We start from the raw sequence: 24,260 nt of genomic DNA, 5'->3' as shown, positions 1-24,260 counted from the left end.
TGCCGGCCCATCGGTGTTACCTGCGGTTCACGGTATGCCAAGAGCATTTTCAGTTTGCCGTGCTCACCTTTGGCCTTACCAGTGCCCCTCGGGTGTTCACGAAAGTGATGGTGGTGGTCACAGCTCATCTGCGCAGATCAGGGGTTCCAGTCTTCCCCTATCTCGACGACTGGTTGTTGAAGGCTGGCTCGCCCCAGGCAGTCGTCTCTCACCTCCAGACTATGGCTAACCTACATTTGCTGGGGTTCTCCATCAACGTGCCGAAGTCCCTTTCAGAAGCTCCCCTTCATCGGAGCGGTTCTGGATTTGACGCAGTTTTGGGTTTATCCTCTCGGGCAGTGAGTCCGGGATATTCAGGCTATGATTCTGATCTTTCAGCCTCTATCATGGGTTTCAGTCAGGATGACCCTCCGGCTCTTGGGCCTATTGGCCTCCAGCATCCTGCTAGTGCAACATGCCAGATGGCATATGCAGGCTTCAGGGTTGGGTTATTGGCTGCAGTTAGGGGTTAATGTTGAGTACTAGGGTTAGCAGTCGGGTTAAGGATTGCACTTAAATTTAAGAACTGGTGTTATATCCTAGAGTTAGGACTATGGTTTGGGGCAGTAGTTAGATTAAGGCTTCAGGGTTTTGATAGTGGCTGCAGCTAGGGGTCAAGACTGAGCACTAGGTTAGGGGTAAGTATTACAGTTATGGTTAGGAGTTGCTGTAATATCTTAGGGTTAGGGTCTGAGATAGCTGTAAGGCTTGGGTTAGGGGTAAGGTAGGTGGTTGGGGGTGGTGATTGATGTTCAGTTTAGGACTAAAGGGGAGCTGGTACTATTATGTCACTGGAAATGTAAGGACTTTGAGGCATTGATGATATAGAAGGATGTATGTAATGTCGCTGTAAGTGTATATGGCTTTGTAAAGGTTGTCAGTGTAGTGGTTGATGTCGTTACACCAATTTACCTTGGGATGGGCTTAGATGTGGCTGTCACAGCGCTAGATGGTGGGACAGACACCCAACCTGCCGTTTACCCGCGAAGATACCCCAAGGGTCGCTGAAGCTAAGGGTGAACCATCAGGGAGGCTGCGATGACTTCATCACCCTGAAATAGGAATAATGACCCCACGTGCCATTCACTGCTCTGATCTCCATTTCACTGGATTCAGCCTCTGCCCAGATCTCTGCCTTACTGGAAACAAGCCCCTGACACCCCCCCCCTCAACAGAGATACAAATGATGAAGAGGAGGAAGACATTTCTGGAATGATCACTATGTAAATTAAGTTCCCATCTCTCTGTGGTGGGGTGGGAGGTCTGAAAGACCCTTTCATTTTACCCCAAATTGTTGCAATGAGGGTTGGCATTTTCCCAGGCTTGGCACGGCAGTTTTCTGCTCACAACACAACTTTTTGGGGTTGTCAGAGGATTGATGGAGGCGGTGTGTAAGAGTGGCTTGCGTCGTTCACCTTGTGTGTGCAAGGCGGCGGCTTCCAGCTTGCTGGCGCATTGCACGTGTCCGGGGTATTTGGTTTGTTCGAGGTGGCATCTCTCAGGTTGGTCTTTGCGTTTGTCTTCACAGGGTGGGGTTGTCTCATCGGCAGCCTGGAGCTCCAGTGCCTCTTTGGGGCGACCGCCCTTGTTCTCCTGGTGTCGTTGGTTGGAAACAGCACGTGTTGCGTTCAGCGCTACAAGAAACGTAAGTGCCGTACTTAACTACGACTCGTGGAAGGTACCCCTGGCATGGATGTACCAGGGTTATAGACTAACCTGAAGAAGGGGGCCCAAAAACTGGCCCTGGGGTGGCTTAGTCCTTTACATCTGTTGCCCATGGAGGTGGCCTCATTTGGGGTTCAATCTAGTTCTCCAGAAGGCAGGAGCTTAACTGGGTCCATGGTTTTGGGTCTCTCTGTCTGAACATGTCCATCACTGGGTGGCACGTGGTAGATGCCAGGGTGATTGCGTGTTTGATTGGCAGGTGGGTGGTCCTCCAGGTGGGCACGTGTAGTCCATGAACTTCACTCCTTCTTTGAGGAGCCTCTTGTAAATTTGCTGTTTCTTCTGATCCTTTTCCAGGTGAAAGCGTGAGGTCTCCTCGCCAAGCCCGAACGAGGTGGGTTCAGTCTTGCTTTTAGGTTTAAATGGCTTTATTAAGGTCTTCTAATTATTGAATGTGCCACATGTTATATTCTCTTTTTGTCTAGTCAGCTCAGCACCTTCTTGTTTCTCTTGCACCTCACACAACACTCCTGCTGAGTTTGCACCATCGATCAATTTGCACCTAAAAGTGTTCCCAGCCTCAGGTTAATATTGCAACAAAGGGCATTTGCACCTCTAAGTGATGTGTATAAATGTGTTTTTATATTTACGCGTGATCTTTGCTTCCACAAGGGATCCCGCACCAATAGTGATGTTACACTAGCAGCGATGTTGCTGCTATGTATGATGCTGCATCCAAACGTGTTTTTGCTCCTAAATGTGATGCCACAATCCCACTTCCTTTGCACTTTAATGTGATTTTGCTTTTAAATGTAGTACAATCCTGCTTACTTTGCACCATGTTTGAATTTGCACCTAAAAGTGGTTATTCACATTCATTTTCATTTTGCACAAGAATGTAAGTAAGTAAGTTTATTGTACAGTTAATTGAAACCATTACAAACGTATATCTCATAACACATGTTCGTGGTGACAGTTTAAATCAAGTAAAAACCGCGATTAAAGCAAGGAAGAAAAAAAGCTTTAAAATATGCACAGACATAAAACGTCTCCACTTAAAAGCATCATGAATAAAAAATGCAAACTGGCAGTTTATAGGCGTGAGATTAGCTGCTGCACAGACCTAACTAGCCTCCTTAAATGCATACTTAGCAGCCGAGTGTTTTCGAGCAGCGAGCAACCGGTACAGGCTGTGCCGAGTGCAAGAAAGACTCGGGCCACGAGCAGGAGGTCAGGAAAAGCCCACCGAAGGGCTTTGAGCAATCTTCTGTGTTAATTGAGCCTTTGTACTGGGATAAAGCACACACATTCATATGTAGCCCTTAGAAAGCTAGAGGGGGCTGAGTGTGCAAAATGTGCAGCCATTTCTAAGAAGCAGTAGAGTCCAGACAACTGATTTTAAAATTCAAACTTAGTTGTCCCGTTAAAGTGCGTGTTGTGCAAAGTGTGCAAATGTTTGCCAGTAGTACCAGTACTAGAGTTTGCGATAAATGAACATAGAAGGCTGGCGACTATTATAGGGGTATAATTGGCGGCAGGGCCGGGCTAATTAACCTCTTTGATCAAGAGCTCAGCAGCAGTATGGTTAGAGCAGCAAGTGGCACATTTGCAGGCGTGTATGGAAGGTGCAAAGTGCGCAAACAACTTGATGACCGGGTGCAGCATGGCCAGAATTGACCCGACAAGGGACCTTAAACTACCTTCTTCTTGAATGTGATTTGTGTTCCAAAATGTTTCTCACACTGATTTAGAAGCAGCACCAAGGTGATTTTGCACCTTGTTGTGCCCAACTTGTACACCTAATGTGACAGGTCACAACAGGACATTTTAGCACATTAATGTGTTTCTATTTCTATTTATTTCTTTATTTCGGCCAAATGGCCATAAAAGACACACATATATACATACATAAAACAAAAAAATCGTAGCAATATACATGCATCAGTTCGTTTAAAACAACAGATTATAAAATAGAATGCAGAACTAATTTTCACCAATCTCTTTAAGACATTATCCGTTAAGCTGCAAGGTTCAATCTTTAGAACTGGTTCTAGTTAAAGCTTTTGTCCCAATCTTCTTCGGGTAATGTGCACAGAATAAAGGAACCTACTAATGCTATATACAATAAACTGAGCAGTATTAGTTTTTAAGATCCTGTATGCTGTTAAACAGGATCTAGTTCCTAGAAGTACACACATGGGTTTAAGCCATCTTTTCCGAGCTTTCAAATATGCTTTACATATAAACAACATGTGGACCTCGTCCTCTTTACACAAAACTGAACACATAGGGCATCTCCCACTTATAATATTCAAACATTCCGGTTTCTTCTTTAACCAGCGCTCTATGTTGGAATTCAACATGAGATTCCCATATCTAAATTTGAGATAGAGAGGCTTAGCAACAGGGGGCTCTATTTCATCCAAAAATAATTCAAAACAAGGTTCATCTTTGAAGGTTAAAAATTTTTGGGTAAGAGTGCCAATTCTACTTTCGTGAGCATGCCTATTGTTCACAAAACACCAGTAAGCTCTTTTTACCATAAGTTTAGCAAAAGGAGGTAAATTCTCTGGGTTTTCCCAGAACGAATGCAAGCCTAGAATTATGAGCCATTTTTTAATGTGCCCGAACCACCGAAGGGAATTAAAAGAGTCCAAGTTCATTACTTCTCGAAGACCATTCCTGTAATCTATCAGTTCCGGTGTGGACCAGATCCTTATCCAGAACATTAACGGTCTTATGGTGGTTAGATGGTCAGTTCGTTTGAAGTTCAAATCGAGTTGAAGGGGAATTAATGGTGTACTAGTTGGGACCCTTACAATTGTTCTCATAAATTTATTATCCAGGCCTTGGAAACTCTCCCTGGCCCACGGTCCCCATATCTCGGCCCCATATAGGGCAGCAGATTGGATTTTGAATTTAAACAGTTCAAGTACAGGTGTTACACTTTTGCTTGTACTAGCATTCAATCTACAGATTATTGGTTTAACATTATGAGCATATGACACCTTGCTTTTCTCGATTTGAGCCTTCCATGTTAACTTAGAGTCAAGTACTATCCCCAAATAGGTGAAGTTCTCCACACTACCTAAAGTTTCCCCATTCAGGCTCAGGTTCCCTCTATCCGGCCTGCTAGGATTCAAAGCCATACATTTGGTTTTATCAACATTTATTTCTAGCCCTTTGGTCACACAGTAGCTACTAAAGGAGTTTAAGAGTGCCTGGAGGCCCTTCTTGGTTTGGGATATTAAGATGGTATCATCCGCGAAGAGCAACGCAGGCACCCTCTCTCCATTGAGCTGGGGTGAGTCATTGCTACAAGCATTCAGGTATTCAGGAACATCATTAACATAAATAGAAAATAAGGTGGGGGCCAAGACGCATCCCTGTCGGACACCATGCTTAATCGGGATGTCACGCGTCAGTTCACCATTCGGACCCCATCTGATGTTAGCATGGTTTCTAGCGTGTAGCTCAATTATATGGACCAGAAGGCTCCCTGGCAGACCGGCTTTGTTTAAAGACCTCCAAAGTGGGTTGCGAGGAACAAGGTCAAATGCCGCTCTCAGGTCAATGAAAGCTACGTACAAATGACCTTTCCTAATGTGAACGTACTTCCAATATAAACAACATAGTCTAAAGACCTGGTCTATGGTGCTGGTCTTGGACCTAAAGCCTGCCTGAAATTTGGAAAGTATAGCTGACTCCTCCAGCCAATCATTTATCCTAAATAGCAAATGTTTGGCATAGAGTTTTTGTAGGATGTCCATTAAACTAATAGGTCTATAATTTGAGGGGACAGATCTATTCCCCTTTTTGTAAATTGGGACAACTTCTGCTGCACGCCAACTATCAGGGAATTTACAACTTTCAGACAGGGCATTAAACAGACGATTAATATAGGGGGCCCAGACATCGGATTCATGTTTATAGAGGTCGCCCGGTATTTTATCTGGGCCGGGTGCTTTGTTATTTTTTAATTCATTAATTGCCCTTTTTGTTTCGTCCAGGGTAAAATCGAGGCATACAGGTAGTGGAAGTGAACATGGAATCTCTTCAACACCACTATCATATTGTTTATACAAATTAGTAAAATGTGTCACCCATGTCATTTCATCAATGAATGTATCCTTCACAGGTCTTCCTGTATGCCCCCCATTTGCAACCAACCTCCAGAAGACGACATTATCATTTTGTTTTGCAGCAGTCAACATGTCAGCCCAGATCGACTCTTCCCATGTTTTTTTTGAAACTTTTTGAACATGCTTATACTCATCCCTGGCAATTCTAACGTCTTCTTTGGATTTATTTTTGATAGCATTTAAAAGCTTCCTCTTGGCCATTTTACATGGGTGGTCATACCAAATCTTCCCATGACATCCCACTCGTACATTTTGCTGTTTCTTTCTTGGCAATTTGGACATGTGGGTTCTTAGTTCATTAAAGAAAACCTTATGTAGCTCAACAAAGTGGTCACAGCTATCAATTAACAAGGGTTGGCCTACTAAAGGTGCAAAAATCTTGCTAAAAAGTGTGTAGACTGATGCTAAGGTCTTACCTTCGGTTAGAAGGTGCGACCATTTTAAAGCACGTCTGTTATTATTAATTATATGTGCATATTCGCATAAATCATCAGTGACAGTGTTTCTATACTGAGTGGATTTTGCACCAAAAATGTGTTTTTACACTTAAATGTGTTTTTGCACTTGAAAGCATTACCACAGTCCTGCTGGTGTTGTGAAGGAGACTGTTGTACACTTACATGTATTCTTGCACCTAATTATAGTTTCCCTCCTAATGTGGTTTTGCTCCTGTGTGTGATGTGTACTCACAGAGATACTCACACACCTTTCCGATGTTGCACTCAGGGTCATTTTCCAACAAATTATTATTTTCCTCCAACTAAAAGCATCTTTGCCCTAACTGCAATGTTTTTCATCACTGGTTAACTGGAGTATGTGCTCCTAAAAGCACTCACCGCTGCCCAGTGCCAATGCAGGCCTCCTTGCACCATGGTGCCGGGTGTCTGCGTTGCAGGCAAGATTGTATTTGTGCAGGAAGGGGCACCTTCCTGCCAAAAAACAAGCTGTAGAGCCATTTCCCTCTTCCTATCTGCGCTGCAGAGTGCAACCCACGTAGAAAGAGGAAAAACGAGGAGAAATAAATATGTTTCTACTCGTTATGTCTCACTTGGGAGGTCTCGCATTCGGACGCATCCCCAGGTCCACCACTAATGGTAAATCCAGGAAAGTGCCAAAATCCTTGGGTGGATGCGCGGGAACACCCCCGCTCCACCCATGGAACGCCCCCCTGGGGCTGACTAATGCAACGCAGCGATTTGTGCCTGCCTGCGTTACTCCACATTTACCTGGCCTTGCAGGGCCACGTAAGGTGGCCTTCCGTGGCTCGGTAAATATCATTCAAGGCTCTGTGTCACTCTGGCGCCCCCTTCCGCAGCGTAAGGGCGATACAAACCCATGGTCCCCTCCACTATATCAAAACAACAGCACTCGACTGACCCTCCGCAGACGGAGCCCGTCGCCCATAGACTCGATTCAGGCGGGAGTCTTGATCACTCGCCTCACGCTTAATTGCTGCCACTTACTGCTGAAGAGAGCACAAACCTGGAGAGAGGAAACTTGGGGTAGAGGAGGTGTCCTAACGGCTAGGGCAGTCAACCTCGAATCTGGGGAACTGCGTTCGAATCTCGACCAAGACGCTGAACCTCCTGTGATTCTGGACAAATCACTTAATCTCCCCGTGCCTAACAAAAATGAATTTGTCCTCATGTAATGCAACTAATGCTATGTGAAGCGCTTGGATACCCGATTCGGGTCAAGTTTGCGCTATAGAAAACTCTGTAAAAAATAAATAAATAAACCTCTTATACACTCCCAAAAGGTACTTCTTGACATCACACTGAAGCTGAGTCACCGGCATGAGATGTTCGCGTCTGTACACCACACTCACCGTTGCTCACAAGCCTTCTCATCCTCCCTCGGCTATCCTGTTACAACCTCACTTACTGAAGCTTCTCCGGAAGCGCCCAACATGGACACCAACACCACCACTTCAGGGTATTTCTACTATCACATGTCCTCTAACACGCCATACACGCTCTAATTGACTGCGATCTCAGAACCCACAACACATCTAGACATCCTGAACATACTCAAAGATTGTTCTGCTGAAGCAACCTCAGATTAACCTATTCCTACAGCCCAGTAACCCATCGACTCTACATCACATCATAGCCGAATGTATGCCGTATACATTTACAACGCATGCCTTTACAACTCAGTTTTTACATTGCAACATCCTTTACAAGGCATAATTTTACATCGCATGCCATTACAACACATTTTTAAAACTACACTTACAATACATTCCATTACATCGCATCATACCATTACAACGCATACCACTACATTGCATTTAAGGTAAGTGTTGGATAGTGTAGGGGTAAAAATTACTATTCTAACTCCCGTGGGTGCAACAGTAGGGTGTGTGTTGGATCATGTAGGGGTACTATGGGTTGTAATGGTATGCATTATAATGACATGCAATGTAATGCCTGCGTTGTAGTGACATGCATTGTAATGACATGCGTTGTAGTGACATGCAATGTAATGGCTGCATTGAAGTCACATGCATTGTAAAGGATGTTGCGATGTAACAACTGTGTTGTAAATGTAGTGCGATGTAATGACTGGGTTGTAAAGGTTGTTTCCCATCCTAGCCACCCTTCTGAGATGCACCTGTAGCCTACAGCGCATCCTGCACCTCTGCCCTCATCCAAGCCAAGGCTCTTGAGTCTACTGATCTTACAGCACCTTGGTTCTGCTCATTTATTTTACCACTATTTGATCTACCACTATTGTAAATCTGCCACCTCGCAAAGAAGAAAAAACTGAGATGGGCTTCTCTATATCCTCAAGCTGTCACTTAATTGCAAACAGATTTACTCAACAGTCTCTTTCTTGTTCGAGTTCCTCGCTGTGGAGATTAACCATTCTACGCCTAAAGCATTGAGGATGATAATTCCTGGTTGCCCACCTGACGGCGTTTTATTGATGGTTCCCTTGATCATAGGAGAAGTGTGGCTCACTGGTTAGAGGAGGCAGACCTGGAAGCAGATGTCAGCCCGGGACCAGGGTTCAATTCCCGACTCGGCGGGGTCTTGAGTCCTAAAATGTCCATGGACTCGACAATGTCCCGGTGCCTACTCGATTCACGGGTTCACACTCTGCGACTCTGGGCAATAGCTTGCTTAATCTCCACAACTGCCCCTCGCGGCGGGATGCCTGGCTTTAACCTTGCGGATACCCTGCCGGGGTTATCTCACAGGGGAATACCAGGACGGGTTCCCTAAGCAAGCGCTTAGAAACCGCTTGGTGATTTGCGATATATAAATTCCTGTACATTTACATTTACATTTACATAGCATTGATCAGCTCCCCTACTCTGTGGATCAGGTTTCCTTGGGCGGTTTCAACCGCTGTAGTGCCCAGTGAGTATGTACAGTAGGACCTTTCTGGTCCCTGAAGGACTCTGTAGGAAATTACATAATCATTTTGGGTGAGTCAGGGTGTGGTTAATAAAGTTTATGACGCAGTGCATGCAGTTAACGGTTGCAATATGAGAATAAAGACGTGCACTACTGAGCACCTTGTGTGACGCGGTCATTTGCATGCTACCGGGCATGGGAAGATTCAACAACCGCCACTAGAAAAAAAAAGAGACAAACCTTCCAATTAGACAACAACTTACTACAACATTGAGCCTCCCTCTTCACAATAAATGCTCTACCCTGACTAAGCATGAGCGCAAAATCCGCTCCGATCGCGGATTTTGCGGATTTTCGGTAAATCCGCGATCCGCGAACTCTCGCGGATTTACCGAGAATCCGCAATCCGCGATCGGAGCGGATTTTGCGGTCAAAAGTTCAAGCCTGCATAATTTACGATGGCGCCGGCAAGCTGCCAGCGCCATCCTCAAATGGTTACTTAATTAGCTTCGACAGGAAGCTCTAATAGATAAGATACAGCAGGGGCTCGAGCGCCTGCTTTATTTTAACAGTTGGAGCTTCCTGTTGAAGCTAATTAAGTAACTATTGCAGAATGGCGCTGGCAGCTTGCCGGCGCCATCGTAAATTATTTCAACGGTGGTGTCTTCTTGAGTAAATATGAAGGGCAGGGTTCATTCGGGCATGACGGTCCTGGCACAAAAAAATAAACCTCAACAGGAAACACTTGCAGATATCAATAAAGCATGTGCCCTAGTTGAAGCTTTAATTCAGTGACTCATTGATCAGCCCAAAAATTAATCTGCTGATCGGTCTCTGCCCTTTTATACACACAAGAGGCATGCTCGCATGGACGCCCCGTCCGTTTGGCCCCGCCCACACACTCGAGGTGTGCACCGTCTTCCCGCCATTTACCCACTATGATGGACATTTCACTAAAGGGACCCCTGCGCACTTCGGCGCGATTGCATAGTAACACACACTTGGTCGCTGGAACTAGTTGAAGCGCAAATGTAGTGACTCATTCATCAGCCCAAAAAAAATCGTGAGCGTTGGGAGGCTGGGCAGATGTGCCTTCTTCCCAAATATCCCATCGATGCTGCTATGATCGGTCTCTGACCTTTTAGACACACAAGAGGCATGTGCGCTCGCGTGGAAGCCCCGTCCGTTTGGCCCCGCCCACACACTCGAGGAAGCCCCGCCCCCAATCCGCAAATCCGCTGAATCCGCTAAAGAGGCGGATTTTGCGGATCCACGATCCGTGGATCCGCTAAATCCGCGAATCGTGGATCCGCAAAATCCGCCCATGCTTAACCCTGACCAGATGTCCATAACGAAAACCACATTCACTTTTCTAACCATCTTAAATTAGATCAGTTGGACGACTCTTCGTTCCTTTCAAAATACTAACCCTAAAGGCCTCCTCACCATGCAGAACAGAAAACAGTACATTCTAGAGACCCAACACACATTAACAAAAAGGGGCAAAATTACAATTGGAGCCAAATAGTGACTGCTCCTGGTTAGGAGAACATTATAATGAAGAGATCTTCCTGCATTGAGGAATAACGAACCCCCTCTACCTCCAAGTAAATTAACATATTCCCAGGAAACCTGAAGTTGGTACAATAGAGATTGATGCTTTCAATAAGGAGCTGAAGAGGGAAATACGTGCCAGATCACCCTCCAATCATCATACATTCAAACACCAATGACCTGCCATTGTCAGGCCCCCTCATACATTTTTATATATAGGATTGGTATGGGGGATATTCTTATCTTCATCCAAACTCAGATGCTCATTTGCACAGTCTGACCTAATCCTCTGTTCCCACTTGATTAATATTTTAAAACAAAAACGGACAAGAAAGTCAGTCAATTCACTCAACATACCCACTCTAGTTAAGTGTATTATTACCACAAAGAAAAAATGTGTAGAGAACTGAGAAAGTATCTCACGTGCGCACCACCAGAGGAGCTACTGGTAGGTTCTCACCAGGTTGCCCACGCTCTTGTCATCATCGATAACTTTCTCATATTGAAAATAGTGTGTGTCCAGTGAAAGAAAGGTGTAAAAACCCAGTGAAAAACGAGACAAGAGAAGTCTCTAATAAAATTGAGCTAAACTCACACACATACTTGTAACTCTTTAATCCGAAATGTGAATTTGCCCTGATGAATTTGCCGCTAATATATAACAGGCAATGAAACATGTTGGCTGTCTTTGAAGTGGTTCACAACATGCCGTGTTTTTAATACTGGGCAAACTCACATTAAAAAAAAAAATTGTTAGAAATTAAAATAATAAAATATTTATTCTTTTTTTAAAGTACATTTTACACTACATTGAATGCAACAGTAGGGAAAGTGTTGGATAGCTTAGGGGAAAACATTACTATTCTTACTCCAGTGAGTGCAACAGTAGGGAAAGTGTTGGTTAGTGGAGGGGAATAATTTAATATTCCCAATCCAATATTTGCAACAATAGGGAAACTGTTGGATAGCGAGGGGAATAATTTACTATTCCCACTGCAATGAGTGCAACAGTAGAGAAAGTGTTGGATAGCGTAAATGTGAAAATTACTATTCGCACTCCAGCAAGTGCAACAGTACGGAAAGTGTTGGATAGCGGAGGGGTACAATTTAATATTCCCACTCCAGGGAGTGTAGCAATTGGTAAAGTGTTGGATAGCATAGGGGTAAAAATTACTATTCCCACTCCAGTGAGAGCAACTGTAGAGAAAGTATTGGATAGAAGAGGGTTAAAATGACTATTCCCACTCCAGCAAGGGCAACAGTAGGGAAAGTGTTGGATAGCGGAGGGGAATAATTTACTATTCCCACTCCAATGAATGCAACAGACGGGAAACTGTTGGATAGCGGAGGGGAATAATTTACTATTCCCACTCCAATGAATGCAACAGTAGGAAAAATGTTGGATAGCGGAGGGAAATAATTTACTATTCCCACTCCAGCAAGTGCAACAGTAGGGAAAATGTTGGATCGTGGAGGGATAAAAATTACTATTGCCAATCCAGCGAGTGCAACAGTAGGGAAAGTGTTGGATAGCGGAGGGGTAAACATTTCGATTCCCACTCCAGCGAGTGCAACAGTATGGATAGTGTTGGATAGCGGAGGGGTAAAAATTACTATTCACACAAAAAAAAATCAATGTTACATATCTACTACAATACAAAAATAAATAAAAAAAACAAAAACAAACATATATAAACATATCAAGATTTATAAAACATAGAAACAGAATGTAGCAAAAATGTTAAATTGACATGAAAATATAACTTTTAATGAAAAAAATACAAACAAACAACTATCTTGTAATGCAAATTATTTTTAATCCCAAAAATTAAATAAAAGTAATATTTGTTCCTACCCTATAACACCACACAATTTACAACACACATCTACATTAAAAAGAAAGTGTACCTCCATAATTAACACAATTAATTAACAATTATACAAATATTAATAATTAAAAAACACATTTAAAAAGGTTAAAATTAAAATACTAATAAAACATTACAGCTATTGAACAGAAATACCCAAACAAAATAAAAACTAAACAATTAACACAAATATTTATCAATTAATAAATGAATAATAATGATTAAGTAATGATTAATTAATTTAAACTAAATTACTTTCCACCCTATACACCAAAATACACCTAAAAAATATGTACTCAATTTACATAACTACTTTTCCATTAATAAATTAATATAAATTAACAACAAATCATGAATGCATTTAAAAACATGTACTTCCCACCATTTACCACTTTAAACCCCACAACTCACACATCAGAATTATTAAACAATTGACAAAATTAAAATTTAATTAATTAATTAGCGTCAATTAAAAAAAGAAGTAATTAATTAAAAATAAATTACCTCCATCATATTCCCCTATAAATGCCAGCAACAATTACACAAGTAACATAATTATTTAACAATTAATAAATTAATAATCAAAATATAAATATATATTAATACAATAATCCACACAGTTAACACTATAAAATAATAATGAATACATATTATATATACATTATTAATCAATGTATTAAAATGAAATTACTTCCCACCCTACTCCCCTATCAACCCACAACCTGCTCCTAAAAAAATGGTACAGTTCACATAATTATCAATGTATTAATAAAATGAATTAAATAATAAATAATGAATAATACATTATTTCCTACAATTAACAATATAAAATATTAAACAAATTAATATTATTATGAATAATAATTTAACTAATATTAAATTACTTCTCACCCTATTCCCCTATGAACCCACAAATGGCTACGGAACTAAAATGCAAAATGTAATTAAAATAAAATAACGGAGACGCGCGAGCGCGTCAAACAAGATGGCCGCCGCAGAAAGCGCAAATAAGAGCGCTTGCTTATTAATCAGATGTATTACCTTGGTGGCGTTTTTTGGGTGAATTCCAGCAGTGGAAGCCTTGTTTCCTGCCTCCTGGTTCCTGCTCCCAGCCTCTCTCACAGGTACTGCCTGCTCTGTGTGCTCAGGGGGAGAAGTGCTATTCAGGAAAGGGCCTGGCTTGGGCATAGCCACGCCCACAGTCTAATATAGCTGCTGCACCACTAGTTTTGAAGAGCTTTTCACTGCTTTTTTTACCTATTAGCCCATTTAATCCATATTTTGGGATTATTCTCCGCATTTGTGTATTATTTACAACTAATTGTGGAATTTTTTACCTCAAAATGGATAACAAAACTCCAGTCAACAACAAAAGGAGACAGCAAGTCTCTCCTCCTCCAGTTAAGTCTAAGGCGGTGGAGTCATCTGAACCTTCTCTTTCATTCATTTTGGAAAAAATTCAAGCTTTACGTATTAATACTGACACCATTGCCTCAGAAGTTAAAAGTGTGCGTAAAGATATGGCTTCTTTGTCAATGAAAATGTCTGACAACTCCATTAAAATACAGGATAATAAAAACAAAGTGGACACTTTCACACCTTTAGTGGCTAAAATACTTCCTATGCATGCTCACCTTTTGGACATGGAAAATCGGAATAGACAGTACAACCTTCGCATTTTTAATTTGCCGGAAGAAGTTGAGGGTTCTAAATGTCGTTTATATCTGCAATCTTTGCTTCCTGGTCTTTTGAATATCAAGTTTCCCGAAAAATTTGAAGTGGATAAAGCCTATAGAATCCCTTCTCATCGTAACGCTAGACTTACTAAACCGAGGCAAATGATATTTAAAGTACTGCATCATCACCATCTTGTCCTGATAAGGAAAGCTGCAAGAGAAATTCCCTCACTAATGGTGAATGGTAACAACATTTTTATCCACCTGGACTTTGCTAAGGAAACGGTTGCCATACGTAAAGAGTTCTCTGCTTGTCATCCACAGCTTAGAAGCCTTGGTTTTAAATATGGACTTTTTGATCCTTCCACAATGCGCGTATGGAAAGATAACTTCTCCAAATCCTTTCAATGTCCTGAGGAATTGAAGCACTTTCTTGATCAACAAGTTCCACCTGCAATGGATACTCATGACCCTAACACTTGACTCCTTCTAGTCGGAAGTTAAATGACACATATTTGATTTATCTTATATTTATGGGCTTCAGCGGTTCTGGCCATGCTTGTAGAACGTGTGCGAGTTTCTATGTTTCTATTTATGTATCTTGTTTGGTTTTCTTTGCCTATTTTCTTTTCTTCCTATTTTATTCTTGACTATAGAGTTACTATTCTCATCTGTAATTCAACTATATTTTTCTTCATCTCTTCTTGTTGCAATATCTTTTTCTTTTTCTCTTTCCTTTCTTGTTCATAATGGCTACTGTTCACAATATTAAAGTTATTTCTCTTAATGTCAAAGATTTGCGACATCCAGTCAAACGTACAAAAATGTTGGATTATATACGTAATTACAAAGCTGGTATTTGTTTTATTCAGGAGACTCATATTGATGATAAGATATTACAGTATATGAATAAAAAGTGGGTTGACACTATTGTCTCTTCTCCTGCTAATGGAAAGAAAAATGGGGTTGCCATTTTCTTTGCGAAAAGGTTACATTGTCAAGTTTTAAATAAAATTTCAGATTCTGAGGGCAGGTATAGGAAGTTTTAAAGTTAGGTAATGTTCCACTGATTGTTGGAGGTGATTTTAATGTCATTGCTGACCCACTGTTATATAGGATTTCTACAACTAGATTTCGTCCCCCTAGAGTGTTTCATGCCTTTAAATCCTTTATGCAAACTACCAAATTAGCTGATATTTGGCGATTGCATTTCCCTACTGAAAAGTGTTTTACCTTTTTCTCCAATCCCCATAATTCCCATTCTAGGATTGACTATTTTTTAATCTCCCCATCTCTTATACAAGCTGCAACCACTCCGGTCATTCGATATTTTTTACAATGATATTAATGACTTCGATATCTTTTCAAACGATATTAATGACTTTGATTTTGTAAAAAACTATATTACTTACCTTAGACTTGATATTCTTGTCCACAATATTCTGACAGTCGATAATTTGTATCACAATATTTTGCACTCGATGTTAGTGCAAGTCGACATGTCCTACTCGATATTCTGACTGTTTACCCACTCATCCAAGGGTGACTTTCCTCCAGGATACTCCATAAAATTGCCTACACTGGTGCTGAATCCTTCCCTCCCCCACCCCCACGCCCCAACTGATCACAGTGAACAGCATTATGTCAGACGCAGTGATACTGACCCCCCCACCGCCCCCCACTGGGCTGGATTTCTGACTTTTGCAACCGCTTTCACAGTCTCCCCACTTACCACCCGTCCCCCCTCTTCTCCCCATCTGTCTCTCCCTGTCTCAAATGCCCTATAGCTCCCCTCTTTGTACCGAACCTCCACCCCTACTCCCCCTGCCCTCTCTCCTCCCCCTCCCCTCCTAGCCACCCTGCCTTGCCGGGCACTCAGACTTCTAGATCTGCCCCCTGTCGAAGACCCCAAACACAACACTTCTGCACACTGGGCGCGTCCCCACCCTGGGGTCACTGATCAAATCATACCACTTTCTCCCTAACCCCCCACCCCAGTTTTCCACCATACCCTGCCCCCCCTCTCTCACCTCCCTCCACGTCACTGCATATTTCCCCATAGTCAAAAACCTGCGGCCTACCCCACCTTGTGATACAGCCATTTCTCCCCCCTACACCTAGGCTTATCTCCTTTGCCCTTGCACTTGCACCGCGTTCCCACACCAGACGGTTGATCTCTTCTTCCCCCCTTCCCCATCCCCTGAAACTATACTTCAGAAGGACCACCACACGATAGTGCAGGTTGAGTGTCAAAAACCAACATGCCACAACCAACAGCAGAGCTCTGGCACACTGTAACAAGGTGGAAGGACGAAAGGCTGCATAGCAATTTTTTTTTTACAAAGTTTTATATATCGCGAACTTGACCTGGTATCGGGTATCAGAGCGCTTTACATAGCACCAGTTGCGTTATATGAGGACGCACATTCATTTTTGTGAGGCACGGGGAGATTAAGTGATTTGCCCAGAATCACAGGATGTTCAGCGTCATTACCGAGACTCGAACCCGGTTCCCCCGATTCAAGGTCGACCGCCCTAGCCGTTAGGCCACATCCTCTCATCCCCTGTATTCCAGCCACGCCCTTTCCCTCACCTCCACTGACCCTCCCCTTCTACTGTTTCATTTTTATATTGCACCAATCCCTGATATAGTTCAAAATTGCGACACAAAAAAAGAGATTGCAAATCTTCCAAAAAACATCATGAGTGACAGAACGAGTATTAAAATACCGTCCTCAATTGGTTTTGGTCCTATCTTTCAGTCTGTCGACAACATATACACTTTAGCAATTCATTCTCCAACCTTTTCGAAATCCCAAGCAGAGTCCCTCAAGGTTTCACCTTCAAACACTTACCTTTAAATCTTTGTGTGGAACCACCAGGCGAGGTCTTTTGCAGTACAGGGAATCTCTTTTACCCAATGTACTGACGACACCGAGCTCTGCATCAAGACAAGATTGCAAACTCCAACCGCCTCAGCACATTTAGCACCCTGCATGGACTCTGAATCTTGAGGACAAAAGTGAACCTGAAGCTGAACCCACAGAAGACAGAGCTTCAAAAGCCTTTCACCAAAAACAACCCCCTCAACTCAATCCCTTGGTTTCAAACTCAGCAATTAGCTCCAGCTTGATCTTCAAAACACCATATTACGCAAAAACATGTCCATAGACTTCCTTTATTTCAGTTTTATCAATAGCCAGGGGGAGATAGTAGCCAGACGCATGTTTGACTACAGACTAGCCAGGATCTTTGTTGCCTGATTCTTATTTCAGAGAAATAATGAGAGTAGGTCTTAAGTGGCGGCTGAATTCACGACTTATGTTATGTTAACTGCCATTTATATAGCGCAAAATCACCGACGGTCTCTAAGCGCATGTGAGGGAACATCGAGCAAAACAAGGGTTAATCCTTCCAGGGCCCACTCGGGCAGGTATATACAGGATGGTCTTTAGTTTCCTCCTAAAGGGCAGTAAAGTGGCTTCCCTACGCAGATTTTACCGCAACTTGTTCCAAAGCTGAGGGGTTCACAACCGAAAAACCTCGCCCCCCCCAACATTGTGACTTTATCAAACAGTGGGCAGGACAACAGGCTTGCCTGGGGCGATCGGAGGCAATGTCTTGGTACGTAACTCTTCAAACGAGCTTTGATGTAGTCAGGTGCCGTCCCGTGCAGGGCTTTGTGTGCAATACACAGACCCTTAAACCGTCCCTCTGCTTAATTGGGAGCCAGTGTAGTTGCAGCAATGGTGTTGATGTGATCTTCTAGGGAGCTTGAAAATCAGTCTCGCTGCATCGTTCATGACCTCTTGAAGCTTCCCTGACAATTTGTCAGGTCGTCCAATATAAAGCGCATTGCCGTAATCCAGTCATGACACAAATAGTGCCAACATCATGGTGCGTATAGTGGAGAAAGACAGAAGGGGTACAAGTTTCCGAAGTTGCCTCATAAGGCTCACACAATTCCCTACCACAGCGGGTACGTGGTTATTCAGCGTTAGCTTGGTGTCCAACTTGATGCCTAAGCTTTTCACAATCGGCACCGGTAGTGGAGTGGAACCTAGCTCTTGTGGCCAAAAGGAATTGGCCGAGGGGTTGCCACCTCTGGTGATAGCTAGTACCTCAGTCTTGTCAGTATTTACTTTAACCACTTGACCACGGCAAAAATTCCGCCGCAGTGCTCCGTTTTAATGAGTGGGCGGGTTTCGGACGGCCGGGGTCTGTCCTCCGCACACGCCCACGCCCACTGTGACGCGTGACAGCTCCCTGCCGTTATGCGCATGCAAGGGGTTAAGTGAGTTGGTAGTCAGTAGACTTCTCCCTCTGTAAGTTGGAAAACTGCTAATTTTGTAAAGTTCCATGTGCACTCATTCTTTCCTTCACTAATTCTTGCTCATAGTCCATTTTAAGGCCAGGCCCTGCATTGTTGCTTTGAGTTCAACTCATTAATTGCATTAAGTGGCAACCATTTCGGATGGTGTGTAGCTCTAGAGTCCTGGGGACTGTTGTGTTGGGCCTGTTTCTCTGTTCTATGTTTGCTCGATTGGTCAGTCCTTGATGGATGGAAGAGGGATAGTCCGCAATCAGCTTTCTGACTGACTGGTTTCCTAAAAAGCCCAGTTGTTAGCTCTGTTTTCAATTTGAGGTTGTTTATTTGGATTCTGGAGGCCAAATTTATCAGCACTTTCAAATATCCACATTATCCACATATGACACATCTGTAGATGCCCATTACAACACATAAAAGATACTAGACCTATTGGCTTTGCGGATGCTTATTTTCTGTTATTCTGTTTCTGTTATTATGCTTTTATAGTGTATTAATCATCTGTGAGGGTGTCCAAGCGCACTATGGAAGGTGTGTGAGGTCAGCCCTGGGGGCTTTCTAGAAGCAACTGGTCTTCTGCTTTTTATGAAAGTCAAGAAGAGAGGAGGAGGCTATGGTGTGTTGAGGGAGGTCTCAAGAAGCGAAGAGGAGGCTCGGATGTACAATGGGCGGTCTCAAGGAGCGAGGAGGAGGCTCTGATGTGTTGACGGAGGTCTCAAGAAGTGAGGAGGAGGCTCTGGTGTGTAGAGGGCGGTCTCAAGAAGCGAGGAGGATTTTGTGATGTGCAGTGGGAGGTCTCAAGAAGTGAGGCGGAGGCTCTGGTGTGTTGAGGGAGGTCTCAAGAAGTGAGGAGGAGGCTCTGATGTCTTGAGAAAGGTCTCAAGAAGCGAGGAGGAGGCTCTGGTGTGTTGAGGGAGGTCTCAAGAAGCGAGGAGGAGGCTCTGGTGTGTTGAGGGAGGTCTCGAGAAGCGAGGAGGAGGCCTTGATGTGTTGAGGGAGATTTCAAGAAGAGAGGAGGAGACTCTGATGTGTTGCGGGAGGTCTCAAGAAGCGAGGAGGAGGCTCTGCTGTGTCACTTCAGGCCTTACGGGCCAGGTGCGAGACTGTGGGGCCTCCCCGCTCTGCTTTAGTGTATGTGCGGGGTCTGTGTTCGTGAGAGGCCGGCAGAGCAGAGGTGTCTGGAAGGTTGGTGGAAGTGAATACAACTGCACAGGTAGGCAGGGCCAGAGTTGTTGAGTGCTTTGAAGGTGTTGGTGACGAGTTTAAGGTGGGTGTGGTTGTGTATCAGGAGCCAGTGCTGTGGCCTAAGTTGTGGTGTGATGCGGGGATATTCCAGGTAACGTTCCTGCAGTTTGGAGAATGGCATCCCTCAAACGCGTGTGCATGCCTTTGACTGTTGTAGTGTCTGTAGTTGTACCAGATCTGTGGGACTTAGTCAGAGTGTGGATGATACAAGGTTTGCCGAGATTGCTGGATCATGGCCCGACTGGCTTCATGGATTGGATGGCAGAGTTTGAATAATGCTCACAGGCACGCGCTGAGGAGACTAAAAGCAGGTGCTTCAATAATCTAATGCCTCATGATAGTTCTGTTGCTTTTTTAAAACCTCAGGAAATCCTTGATTAGATTATAGAGTGCTCTGGTTAGAGCCTACCTAAGGTTCCAACCAAGACCATGTGGAGGGCATGGACGAAGAACATGGAAGTCCAACTTAGCTTACGCAAGACCTCTGACCTCCTGGTCAGGGACCTGCTCTCCCCCGTAGCTCCGCTCTTAAGTGCCACTGCACCGGGCAATGTGATCACTTCGCACAGGTAGGTGTTCGAGGCCCTCCTCCACCAGCAGCCTCCTGCCTGCGCCTCATGCCTGGTGGTTGAGTGGGAGAGCCTTGCTCTTCTGCTGGCCACTCTGTCTGTGTCTGCCTCCGTGCTATTTTCTGTCTTTCTGTCTCTTTGCCCATGTCTACCTTTGTGCTATACTTCTCTTTTTCTGTCTCTGTGCCCGTGTTTGTCTTTGTGCCTTTAATTTTGCTAGTAATTGTACCTGTGTCCTCTGTGCTACTTAGCCATCTCTGTCTCCGGGCCGATTGCCCTCCATGCGCCTTCCCACCGCTCCTGCCCCTGCGGCCCCTCCCCCCGCCGGTTTCCATGCTTTCTTCCCTTCTCCCCTGCTTAATGGCGGCCGAAAGCAATCCAAAGGCAAGCCTGTCCGTGCCCGTCTGCGGCCAGCGCCAGGAACCCTGGATCTACAACCACCCACCACTACAACTCCGCTGATCTCCTCGAACTCAACCCTAGAAGGAACGACAGCTGCCGGAGAGCGGCGGCAAACATCACCCATGGCCCGTTCTCCTGCTGACACTGCCGCCAATCCTTCACCATCTACAGCCCCTTCACGGCCACTCTACCCACGCTGGACGCTCGTACCACCGAAGCCCTGACGTGCATCCTCCTTAACATGCGCTCCCTACACAGACACACCTTAGAGATCTGGGACCTGCTCAACACCCTCTCGCCAGGCCTCACCTTCTTTACTGAAACATGGACCAATGCCACCTCCACCCCTGACGGATACAAGATCCAGAGAAAGGACCGCCCCCACAGCCCAGGAGGAGGACTCGCCATCACGCACAAGAGCTCCCTCTGACTCTCCACCTCCAGCACTAGCGAACCCCACTCCAACACAGAGCACAGATCCCTACTCCAAAGAAATGTAACGCAGCGCAAGCCACTGTGTTGCGTTGCATTTCTTTACAAAGTTACCAAGGGGGCACAGAGGAGCTCCATGTGTCATGCAAGGACAGCGCAGGTCCTTCATACATCTGGGCCTGCGTTTGCATATATGTGTGTGTGTGTGTGCGTTCATGGTTGTGCCTTTTTTCTAATATTTTAATTGGTAATGGTGATTTTGGCCAATTAACTTAAAAACAAATAGATTTGAAATCTATCATGAAAATGCTTTTTAACAAAAGTTTCTTTATGGTGAAGAACGTCCGCCCTCTTGCCTGTTCAGAGGGTTCCGGCCACAAGCCCCGGTGCTCAGAATGCCAACTTCTTAAATACATGTTTGAGTGGACTACTGTTTCTGCTCCTTTTGTTGTGCTGAAATCTAGCCGACAACTCGTGCAGCTCTCTAGCACCCTCTGGCGTCTGGTCCGCGCCCTGAATGATTTATGAGTCTAATCCACTCTGTTCCTTTCTCTTTCAGCGTGACGTCATCCGAGGAGGCCCCACTGTACAGCAACCTCCGCTTTCTACAGGAAGGTGAGCACTGGTAGCCTAGGCTCGTGTCTACTAACTCTCACAACAAGAAGTTCAAAGCGCGAGACCAGATCTGTTGCCAATGTGTCCTTCCTGGATGCATGCATGGGATATTTACATGCTGTTTCAAATTGTACCTTTTAACCAGTTAACCGTGGCGGACATTCCGCCGCGGTGTGGGCGTTCTAAAGGGTGGGCGGGGCTGCGTCGGCCAACGGTTGTGCGCAGCAACAGCGGACGCAAGCACGGAATGGGTTAAAATGCATTGATCTGGACAGTCAGAGCTGGGCACCCAGCTAAGGCCTGGCACCAGCTCTTACTGGAGGCTGCCCAGCGTCCACAAACGCACCCTCCCCTAATACTACAAGGGTGCCCATGTTACAGACAAGATTGTTTGTGCTTTGGATGTCATGTATGGAGTTATATTTATTTGCACACGGTGTGACTCGCCTCTCTCTCCTTATTTAGGGGGTGGGGAGGGGGATGGGACAGGTTAATGAAATGTGATGTTATTTTGTTTTTTAAATCAATGATACAGCAGCTCAAAGCGACCCTGTTGGCCATCAGTACAGTCAGCCCTGGCAAGGTCTGTGGCCAGCTGTTCCTCCAGCCCTGGAGATTACTGCATAAGGCACCCATGGCCAGACTCCTCACTGGCAGGGTCTGAGGCCAGGTGTTCCTCCTGCCCTGGAGTTTACTGCATAAGGCATCCATGGCCAGACTCCTCACTGGCAGGGTCTGAGGCCAGCTGTTCATCCAGCCCTGGAGATTACTGCATAAGGCATCCATGGCCAGACTCCTCACTGGCAGGGTCTGGGGCCAGCTGTCCCTCCAGCCCTGGAATTACTGCATAAGGCCTCTATGGCCAGACTCCTCACTGGCAGGGTCTGGGGCCAGCTGTCCCTCCAGCCCTGGAGATTACTGCATAAGGCCTCCATGGCCAGACTCCTCACTGGCAGGGCCTGGGGCCAGCTGTCACTCCAGCCCTGGAGAATACTGCATAAGGCCTTCAAGGCCGGCCTCCTCAATGGCAGGATCTGGGGCCAGCTGTCCATCCTGCCCTGGAGATTACTGCATAAGGACTTCAAGGCCAGCCTCCTCAATGGCAGGGTCTGGGGCCAGCTGTCCCTCCAACCCTGGAGATTACTGCATAAGGCCTTCAAGGCCAGCCTCCTCAATGGCAGGATCTGGGGGCAGCTGTCCCTCCAGCCCTGGAGATTACTGCATAAGGACTTCAAGGCCAGCCTCCTCAATGGCAGGGTCTGGGGCCAGCTGTCCCTCCAATCCTGGATATTACTGCATAAGGCCTTCAAGGCAGACTTCTCACTGGCAGGGTCTGGGGCCAGCTGTCCCTCCAACCCTGGAGATTACTGCATAAGGCCTTCAAGGCAGACTCCTCAATGGCAGGGTCTGGGGCCAGCTGTCCCTCCAACCCTGGAGATTACTGCATAAGGCCTTCAAGGCCAGACTCCTCAATGGCAGGGTCTGGGGAAAGCTGTCCCTCCAGCTCTGGAGATTACTGCATAAGGCCTTCAAGGCCAGCCTCCTCAATGGCAGGGTCTGGGGCCAGCTGTCCCTCCAGCCCTGGAGAATACTGCATAAGGCCTTCAAGGCCAGCATCCTCAATGGCAGGGTCTGGGGCCAGCTGTCCCTCCAATCCTGGATATTACTGCATAAGGCCTTCAAGGCAGACTCCTCACTGGCAGGGTCTGGGGCCAGCTGTCCATCCAGCCCTGGAGATTACTGCATAAGGCCTTCAAGGCCAGACTCCTCAATGGCAGGGTCTGGGGCCAGCTGTCCCTCCAGCCCTGGAGATTACTGCATAAGGCCTTCAAGGCAGACTCCTCACTAGCAGGGTCTGGGGCCAGCTGTCCCTCCAGCCATGGAGATTACTGCATAAGGCTTTCAAGGCCGGCCTCCTCAATGGCAGGGTCTGCGGCCAGCTGTCCCTCCAGCCCTGGAGACTACTGCATAAGGCCTTCAAGGCAGACTCCTCACTGGCAAGGTCTGGGGTCAGCTGTCCCTCCAGCCCTGGATATTACTGCATAAGGCCTTCAAGGCCAGCCTCCTCAATGACAGAGTCTGGGGCCAGCTGTCCATTCAGCCCTGGAGATTACTGCATAAGGCCTTCAAGGCCAGACTCCTCAATGGCAGGGTCTGGGGCCAGCTGTCGCTCCAGCCCTGGAGATTACTGCATAAGGCCTTCAAGGCCGGCCTCCTCAATGGCAGGGTCTGGAGCCAGATGTCCATCCAGCCCTGGAGATCACTGCATAAGGCCTTCAAGGCAGACTCCTCACTGGCAGTGTCTGGGGCCAGCTGTCCATCCAGCCCTGGAGATTACTGCATAAGGCCTTCATGGTCAGA

General features: G+C 45.4%; 1 pseudogene across 1 annotated transcript in view; it reads left to right on the top strand.

Moving 5' to 3' along the window:
* Positions 1-24,260, top strand: part of LOC144752364 (signaling threshold-regulating transmembrane adapter 1-like) — a 110,487-nt pseudogene that overhangs the window by 5,586 nt on the left and 80,641 nt on the right. The window contains exons 2-4 of the transcript XR_013594113.1: positions 1,568-1,684; positions 2,062-2,098; positions 21,844-21,899. The product of XR_013594113.1 is annotated as a signaling threshold-regulating transmembrane adapter 1-like (transcript). The remainder of the gene's footprint in view (positions 1-1,567; positions 1,685-2,061; positions 2,099-21,843; positions 21,900-24,260) is intronic.

This window comes from Lissotriton helveticus, chromosome 5_1, assembly GCF_964261635.1.
Source record: "Lissotriton helveticus chromosome 5_1, aLisHel1.1, whole genome shotgun sequence".
NCBI lineage: Eukaryota > Metazoa > Chordata > Amphibia > Caudata > Salamandridae > Lissotriton > Lissotriton helveticus.
Note: the sequence above shows the minus strand (reverse complement) of the source record. Positions and strands in the feature narration are given on the sequence as shown.